At 47.6% G+C, this 8,697-nt stretch overlaps 1 protein-coding gene across 1 annotated transcript in view; it reads left to right on the top strand.

Moving 5' to 3' along the window:
• EHMT1 (euchromatic histone-lysine N-methyltransferase 1) overlaps positions 1-8,697 on the top strand; it is a 170,994-nt gene that overhangs the window by 105,791 nt on the left and 56,506 nt on the right. The gene's annotated exons all lie outside the window — the stretch shown is intronic.

The raw sequence follows: 8,697 nt of genomic DNA, 5'->3' as shown, positions 1-8,697 counted from the left end.
TCCTTCAATTTCTGTATTGTTCCCCTTTTTTTCTTTCAATATATCTGTTGAACAACCCAGGCCGTTGGAAGCTTTGAGGCTCCCATCATCTGGGTTCTGTGAATTCCACACTTAGGCTGCAATTCAGCAGTTTCCTCTGTGTTTCTTGCAAAACCTGCCAAAGCCGGGTGCAGCAGCTCATGTCTGTAAAATGGGAGGTCGAGACAGAAGGATTGCTTGAGCCCAGGAGTTCAAGACCAGCCTGGGCAACATGACGAAACCCCATCTCTTAAAAAAAATTAAACAGTCTTACAAGTTTGGCCCCTTTGAAAGATGGAGTGTGGGGTGGGTTTAGCCCAAAATGAAGGGCCATGCTGCCTGGCTGTCTCACTTTCTCTGGTATAGGCAGCAGCTGATGCTTAACACCTGCATTTGTTGTTTATTCATTGGAGGTTTCAAAATGGTGCTGATTTTATCATTTGTTATTCATTGTTCACTGGAATGGTTTTATAGAGAGACACGTCTCAGGCCAGGCACGGTGGCTTACGCCTGTCATCTCAGCACTTGGGGAGGCCGAAGCGGGCCGATCGCTTGAGCTCAGGAGTTTGAGACCATTGTAGCCAACATGGGGAAACACCATCTCTACTGAAAATACAAAAATTAGGCACTTGTGGTGGTGGCGCCTGTAGTCCCAGCTACTTGGGAGGCTGAGGCAGGAGAACTGCTTGAGCCTGGGAGGCGACAGCTGCACTGAGCCTCAGTTGTGCCACTGTTCTCCAACCTGGGCGACAGAGCGAAACCCCATCACAAAAACAAAAACAAAAAAAACCAAAAACTACCTGTTTTGTTTCAAAGGCTGTGCTGTCTGACAATTAACATCGCTACTCAGCTTTCTTTTGATTAATGTTTGCATGGTACATCATTTTCTACCCTCTTACTTTTAGTCTGTCTCTGTCTTTAAATTTAAAGTGGCTTTCTTGTAGACAGACAGCATGTAGTTGGATTTGCTCTTTTTATAAAGAAAAATTTTACTTTATTTTTCAAGACGGGGTCTCACTTGGACACCCAGGCTGGAATGCAGTGGCTGTCATTGCAGCCTCCACCTTTGGGACTCAGGTGATTCTCCCAGCTGAGCCTCCCGAGTGGCTGGGACTACAGGCATGCAACACCACACCCAGCTTATTTTTTGTATTTTTATTTTGTCGAGATGGTATCTCACTATGTTCCACAGGCTGGTCTCAAACTCCTGGGTTCAAGCTATCCACCTGCCTTGGCCTCCCACAATGCTGGGATTGTAAGTGTGAGCCACCGTGCCCAGCCTACTTTTATTTTTTAGAGACAGTGTCCCACCCTGTTGCCCAGGCTGGAGTGCAGTGGGGCAGGTTCAGCCAGAGCTCAGTGCAGATTCAAACTCCTGCACTCAAGTGATCCTCCTGCCTCAGCCTCTTGAGTAGCTGGGATTGGAGATGCCGCCATACCTGGTGGTTTTGCTCTTTTATCTAATATAGTCATATACTGCGTAACAGTGTTCAGCCAACAATGGACTGTATCTATGAAGGTGGTCTGATAAGGTTACAGTACAGGTTGAGTATCACTCAAAATGCTTGGGACCAAAAGTGTTTTGGATTTTGGAATATTTGCATTATACTTAACAGTTGTGCATCCCAAATTCAAAAATCTGATAGCTGGGCCTGGTGGCTCACACCTGTAATCCCAGCACTTTGGGAGGCTGAGGTGGGTGGATCGCTTGAGGTCAGGAGTTCAAAACCAGCCTGGCCAGCATTGGGAAATCCCGTCTCTACCAAAAATACAAAAATTAGCGGGGTGTGGCGGCGGGAGCTTGTAATCCCAGCTACTTGGGAGGCTGAGACAGGAGAATTGCTTGAACCCGGGAGGTGGAGACTGCAGTGAGCCAAGATCTCACCACTGCACTCCAGCCTGGGCGACAGAGCAAGACTCCATCTCAAAAAAAATAAAAAAGTTGATATCCAAAATGCCTCAATGAACATTTCTGTTGAACGTCATACTGGCCCTCAGAAAATTTTGGATTTTGGAACATTCTGGATTTCAGATGTTTGGATTTGGGATGTTCAACCTGTTCTGTATTTTTAGTGCACAGTTTTTGTGATCAGATATGTTTAGATGTACATATACTTCCTGTTGTGCTACAGCTGCCTGCAATATTCAGTACAGTCGTGTTTGTACAAGTTTGTAGGCCAGGAGCAATGCTGGGTACCGTAACCTGAGTGTGGAGTGGGCGACACCATTTAGGCTTGTGCACGTACAGCCTGTGATGTTCAAACACAGCAATCACCCAGTGACACGTTTCCTAGAACACACTGTGATGTTTTGTGAGACATGACTGCATCACAGTCCCTTTGTTGATCTATTTAGATTATCTCCATTTAATGTAACTATTAATATAGCTGGATTGCAGGCTAGCATCTTAATGGTTCTTCCACTTATACCATCTGTTGCTCCTTTTTTCTTCATTTTCTGTGTTGTGTGTGGTTTTTTTTTTTTTTTTTGAGACAGAGTTTTGTTCTTGTTTCCCAGGCTGGAGTGCAGTGGCGTGATCTCAGCTCACTGCAGTCTCTGTCTCCCAGGTTCAAGTGATTCTCTTGCCTCAGCCTCCCAAGTATCTGGGATTACAGGTGGCCACCACCACGCCCGGCTAATTTTTTGTGTTTTTAGTAGAGACGGGGTTTCCCCATGTTGGCCAGGCTGATCTCGGAACTCCTGAGCTCAAGTGATCTGCCCACCTCGGCCTCCCAAAGTGCTGAGATTACAGGCGTGAGGTGCCAAGCCCAGCCTTTTTCTGCATTCTTTTGAATTTAAATTTTTTGTGATTCCAATTTATTTTAATATTGGCTTTATTATTTGCACTGTTTTCTAATGTTTTGAGTGGTTCCCCTGGAGTGTACAATACACCTCTTTAATTTATCACAGTCTCCCTCCAACAATTCATTATACCACACTAACATATGGTGTAAGAATCTTACAACAGTATGGTCCAATCCTGTCTTGTATCTTGTTTCTGCATTTTAATTTTACGTACGCTAAAACCCTACAGTATATTGGCTATTATTTTTGCTTTAAGTATTTTTTTTAGTTTGATTAAACATAAGAATAGTTTAACCTTCATCTTAAACATATCCAGAGATCTTTATTCCTTTGTATCCAAATTTCTGTCTTCGTGGTATTATTATATTGTATCTAAAGACTTTTCAATAACTTTTTTTTTGGTGGCACAAGGCTGTTGAAAATAAATTCTCTCAGCTTTTGTTTGTTTGAAAAAGTTCTTCTTTTGCCTTAATTTATCAAAGAGACTGACTTCCAGGAATATAGAATTCTGGGTTGGCAGCTCCCCACCCCCAGCCCTTAGAGAGGCTCCTCCAGTGCGGCCTGCATAGTGTATGATGAGATGCTGGCGGAACTTCCTGTCTCTGCTCCTTTGCATACAGTATGTCTCTTTTTCTGTCTGCCACCAGTATTTTCTTCGGATTTCAGAAGTTTGAAAATGATGTGCCTAAGTGTGATGGGTTTTGTTGTTTTGTGTTGCTTTTTTGGTGTTTATTTATTTTTAGGTTTTGCTGTTTCACTGAGCTTCTTGGACCTTTGGTTTGACCTCTATTTATGTTTAAGAAATTCTTAGCCAGCTCCTGTCCTCTCCCCTCCCCTCCCCGCCTCTCCTTCCCTCCCCTCCCCCCCCTTCTTTTTTTGAGACAGGGTCTTACTTTGTCACCCATGCTGGAGTTCAGTGGCATGAACATGACACAGCGCAGCCTCAACCTCCTGGGCTCAAGCAATTCTCCTGCCTCGGCCCCACAAATAGCTGGGTCTACACACTTGCGCCACCACACCTGGCTAATTTTTGTATTTTTAGTAGAGACAAGGTTTTGTCATCTTGCCCAGGCTGGTGTTGAACTCCTGAGCTCAGGCGATCCGCCCGCCTGGGCCTCCCAGAGTGCTGGGATTACAGGTGTGAGTCACTGTGCCCAGCCCACTTTATTTCTTCAGCCTTGGTTTTTTTTTTTCTTTCTGAGATTCCTTGTACACAATGTTAGATTGTTTGACATTGTCCCACAGCTCTTGAATGCCCTCCTCTTTTTTTCTCTTTCCATTTTAGTTTTAGATAATTTATCTTGGCCTTTAAAATTATTCACCAGTTCTTCCTTGTTGAGTATACTTATGAGCCAGTCAAAGGCATTTCTTTCTGGTACTGTTGGTTTCTAGTGTTTTATGCTGACGTTCTTGAAATTCCTGGTCTGTAGCACGACGTTTCAGTCATCTCTGAGTGTGCTTCTGTTGATGTTTTTCTCTCTTGACTGGGGATTCAGATTTCTCTAGTGCAAGACTTTTCAACCTCAGTATTTTTGATGTGTTGGGCCAAGTAATTCTTTGGAGTTCGAAGAAGGGGCTGCCCTGCTCATTGTTTGGTGCTGAGCAGCATCCTGTTGGACGCTAGGTACCTCCCCTAGCTGTGACAGCCATAAATCTTTCACCTGCGCTCCAGGCCATAGGGTTCGCTTTCCCTCCCAGCCAGCCCCCTTGTTCAGCAAGACAGAAGGATCCATGTAGGCCTCACACCAAGGAGAGTTCTCCTGGTCTCCACCTTCCCTGCCTCCTGGGAGCGCTGGGAGCCAACCAAGGAGAAGAGCGAGCAGTGGGGCTCACTCCCGGGGGCTGCAGCCTCCAGGCTGTATTCTGCCGGAGGAGGCACTCGGCTGCCTGGATTGCCTTTCCGTTCTTGAGTGACTTTGTTTTCTTTGTTTTCCTTAGAGCTAATCATTGCCTCCCTATTTATTTTTTGTTTTCTGTGTACTTGTTATAAACCCATTCCCAAGCTGATGGAATTGCACGTTTGTATTCTCAGACACCAATTGCTGAATCACATATCTTCGCTTTACTCTTACATTGGTGGTACATAACCTTTAGTTCTTAAGACACGTTGCTCAGAAGATAACTGTTTTGAGCCTTTGAATTCTGAAATGTTCTCTCTCATGTCACGGACACTGTGGCCCTCCAGTTCTCCCCTCAGAGCTGCTTCCATCTTCCATGTCTTTTTTTTTTTTTTTTTTGAGATGGAGTCTCGTTCTGTTGCCCAGGCTGGAGTGGCGTGGCGCGATCTCGGCTCACTGCAGCCTCTGCCTCCCGGGTTCAAGTGATTCTGGTGCAGCTCCTGAGCAGCTGGGACTACAGGTGCTCGCCCCCACGCCTGGCTAGTTTTCTTGCATTTTAGTAGAGACAGAGTTTCCTTATGTTGGCCAGGCAGGTCTCAAACTCCTGACCTCAGGTGATCCTCCCACCTCGGGTTTACAGCTGTGAGCCATTATACCTGTTTATCTCCCATGTCTTTGAGCATAATCATGCTAGTGTCTCCCGAGAACTCTTCTCTGTCTGCACATCTCGGTGCTCCTCAGAGTCCTGGTCTTGGCTGGTTGGCTTTAGTCCCTGTTTTTGTCTTAGCTTACCACACACAAGCACCTGCTGGATGACATGGTCTTACCAAGGAGACGAGGGTGCTGGGGCGCTTTGGCTGCAGCAGCGCTGTTTCCACCTTTGGACTTTGTTCATGTTTGCTTGGGCAACGAGGGGCAGAGAGGGTGCTGGGCAGGAAGGGAGGGTCCCCATATGCAGACTCGAGCTGCGCTGCAGAACAGCTGGGATGAGTCACAGGTGACCCCGACATGGAGGCTTTTGTATCTCGCCTAGCAGCAGGGCCTACAGTGGAGCCTGGGTCTGGTTTAAACCAGATCCAAGGAAGAGGAAGGAAGGGAGGGCATTCCCACAGCTCATGAAAGGCCAGCCCAGGACAGCTGCACAGCCCGCTGTGTCCTAATAAGCCCACCATGCAGAGCCTGTGGACCCTGCAGAGCCTGTGGACCCTGCAGAGCCTGGGGGCACTGGGTATTAAATGGCTCTGAGAAAGTGGTACCTGTGTTCCGCGGTATAATGGTTCTAAGGTTATATGGAGTATGATTTGTTAGCAATGCATATGGAGTTATTTATGGCTAAAGTGGCATCATTTTACCCCTGGGTACTTTGTTATATATTCCAGCACACCCCTCCAAGCGCAAAAGATTTAGGGGATGGCTTGAACGAGAAGGGAAAATACTGGTAATTTTTGAAATAAGGCACGGGCACGTGGGGATACATTTTACTTTTGTCTCTATTTTTGAAAGTTTTCTTAATAGAATAATAAAACAGTGAGACAACTAAAAAAAAGAAAAGAAAAGAAAAAGCAGGAAACCCTTTTGTAGCGGTGGGCTTGTGTGGCGAGTGAGCTCTGTGGCCACCTCTGCAGAGGGTGACCCGTCACCTGTGCCAGATGGGGCGGTGGCTGGGTGGACCTCGTCTGAGGCTCCGCCTCACCTGCTCTATGTTTACAGCAGCTCAGCCCCTGCCTCCGGAGCTGGCCCTGATTCTTCAGCCTTTCCAGGGTTTTGCTGCTGTGGACCCACCTGCAGGCAAGCAGGTTTGGGTTATCTCTGCTTTGCCAAGTCAGTGCCTATTTCAGCTGCTTTCTGTCCTGAAAGCACAGCTTCTCTCCGCAGTGGGCTCCTTTTTTGTTCTGGTTCCTCCTTCAGGGTCCGGTCAGCAGCCGGTGAATCTGTGCCCTGCCCTGGCGGACCTGGGGCACCCCTCCCACCCATGGTGGTTGACTACCCCTAATGCCTCTGTGTTTTTCCCACCTTGTTAAAGGATTCTTTGTTTTATCTCTTTTTTCTCAACCCTAACTGGATCCCATTGTCATTTATTTGACATATCCTTCCCAGAACATCTCCTTCCTTACGTTCTCCTGCCATTCTACCTGGACCCCTGACCCCGCAACTCCCTTCTCTGTTTCCTTGTTACACGGAACAGAGCCAGAATCATATAGCGTTATCGATTTTTGTGATTGTATAAATAATGCATGCTGATGGTAAAATAATCCAGATACTACATACATGCATGAAGAAGAAAGTACAAATCACTTGTTATTCCAAAACTGAGGGAATCATTCTTAGTATTTTTGTATGTCCTTCCAGACTTTTGGGTGTATAACCACATTGAATTTTTGAAAATAACTTGTTTTTCCTTTAATGTAAACATTTTTCTTTTTTTTTTTTTTGAGACGGAGTCTCGCTCTGTCGCCCAGGCTGGAGTGCAGTGGCCAGATCTCAGCTCACTGCAAGCTCCGCCTCCTGGGTTTAGGCCATTCTCCTGCCTCAGCCTCCCGAGTAGCTGGGACTACAGGCGCCCGCCACCTCGCTCAGCTAGTTTTTTGTATTTTTTAGTAGAGACGGGGTTTCACCGTGTTAGCCAGGATGGTCTCGATCTCCTGACCTCGTGATCCGCCCGTCTCGGCCTTCCAAAGTGCTGGGATTACAGGCTTGAGCCACCGCGCCCAGCATATGTAAACATTTTTCAAAGTCAGTAGCTACAAGTGCTATGCAGCCGCTGGTCCTGAAGCAGGGATTCACGCAGAAGCACTTGGCGGTGGTGGTGTGGAGGGGGCACTTTTTCAGGACGTACATGCCCTGGTTCTATGCCTTTCAGGTCCTGTTCCATAGGTATGGGGTGGTGCACAGACTGTCTTTTAAAAAATCTCCTGGATAATTCTAATACAGCCTCATTTGGGCATCGGGAAGTCTCTTGCTGGCTTCAGGGTAGATCATTTATGCCACCCGGGCGTGCCCTGCAGCCACTCTTTTGCAGGTAGACAGGTTGGTTGCTCCTACTTTTCTCTTGTTGCAAAAGCTAGGTCCTTCTAGATACATGCTTGTGCACTTAATTATGTCTTCAAGTGGAGTCTTAAAAAAAGATTATGTATTTGTAAGCGTTTTGATTCATGTCTCCAAGTTGTTTGCCATGAAGTTGGGATAGAACTCACAGTGATGGTATGTCATCTCTGCAGACCCACAGACACCAGCTTTGCAGTGTGCCAGACCAAATGGGAAGAATGTCAGAGGCTTTTTACGTTGAATTTCTTTGTGTAATTTCCTTTGGGGGCGTTTGTAGTTCTTCTTTTGTGAATTGTCACTCAATTCTTTGCTTATTTTGGGGGGGCCTACTTCTTCTTTTCTTACTGGCTATCAGAGAACTCTCCATACCAAACCAGTAAGGCTTTGTCCGGTGCGCTCCAGAGTGCCTGTCATCCTGGGTGCCCTCAGTGCTTTCACCTCCACAGGCGCCTTCAAGTCCTGGTCCTCTCAGGACCCTCCACTGACCATGTCCCCCAGGCTGGCCCCGGACTCTGTGTTCTGCTCCTTGCCCCGTGTGCAGGTTCCTCTGGCTGCCCCGGAATCCTTGGGGCTCCCATAGATTCATTATGCTGTTGCCCACTGCTGGCCTGTGATGGCCTGGGCTCTCCTGCCAGGTGTATGTTCATGTTTCCTTGATACCCATCCCACAGCCCCTCTCGCCTCAGAATCTTCCTTGGCTTCTGCTAGAGTTGAGCAGCTGGCCCTCTGATAGGCACATATGAGTGGATGTGGTCACGCCCAGCCCCCTGGATCTGGTGGGAGTGGGCGTGCCTGGCCTCCTGGCCCCCTGGATCTGGTGGGAGTGGGTGTGCCTGGCCCCTGGATCTGGTGGGAGTGTGTGTGCCTGGCCCCTGGATCTGGTGGCAGTGGACGCGCCTGGCCCCCTGGATCTGGTGGGAGTGGGCGCGCCTGGCCCCCTGGATCTGGTGGGAGGGGGCGCGCCAGGCCCCCTGGATCTGGTGGGAGTGGG

This window comes from Colobus angolensis, unplaced genomic scaffold (assembly GCF_000951035.1).
Source record: "Colobus angolensis palliatus isolate OR3802 unplaced genomic scaffold, Cang.pa_1.0 Scaffold44, whole genome shotgun sequence".
In the NCBI taxonomy this organism is placed as follows: domain Eukaryota; kingdom Metazoa; phylum Chordata; class Mammalia; order Primates; family Cercopithecidae; genus Colobus; species Colobus angolensis.
The sequence above is the reverse complement of the archived record's forward strand: the minus strand, read 5'-3'. Positions and strand labels throughout refer to the sequence as shown.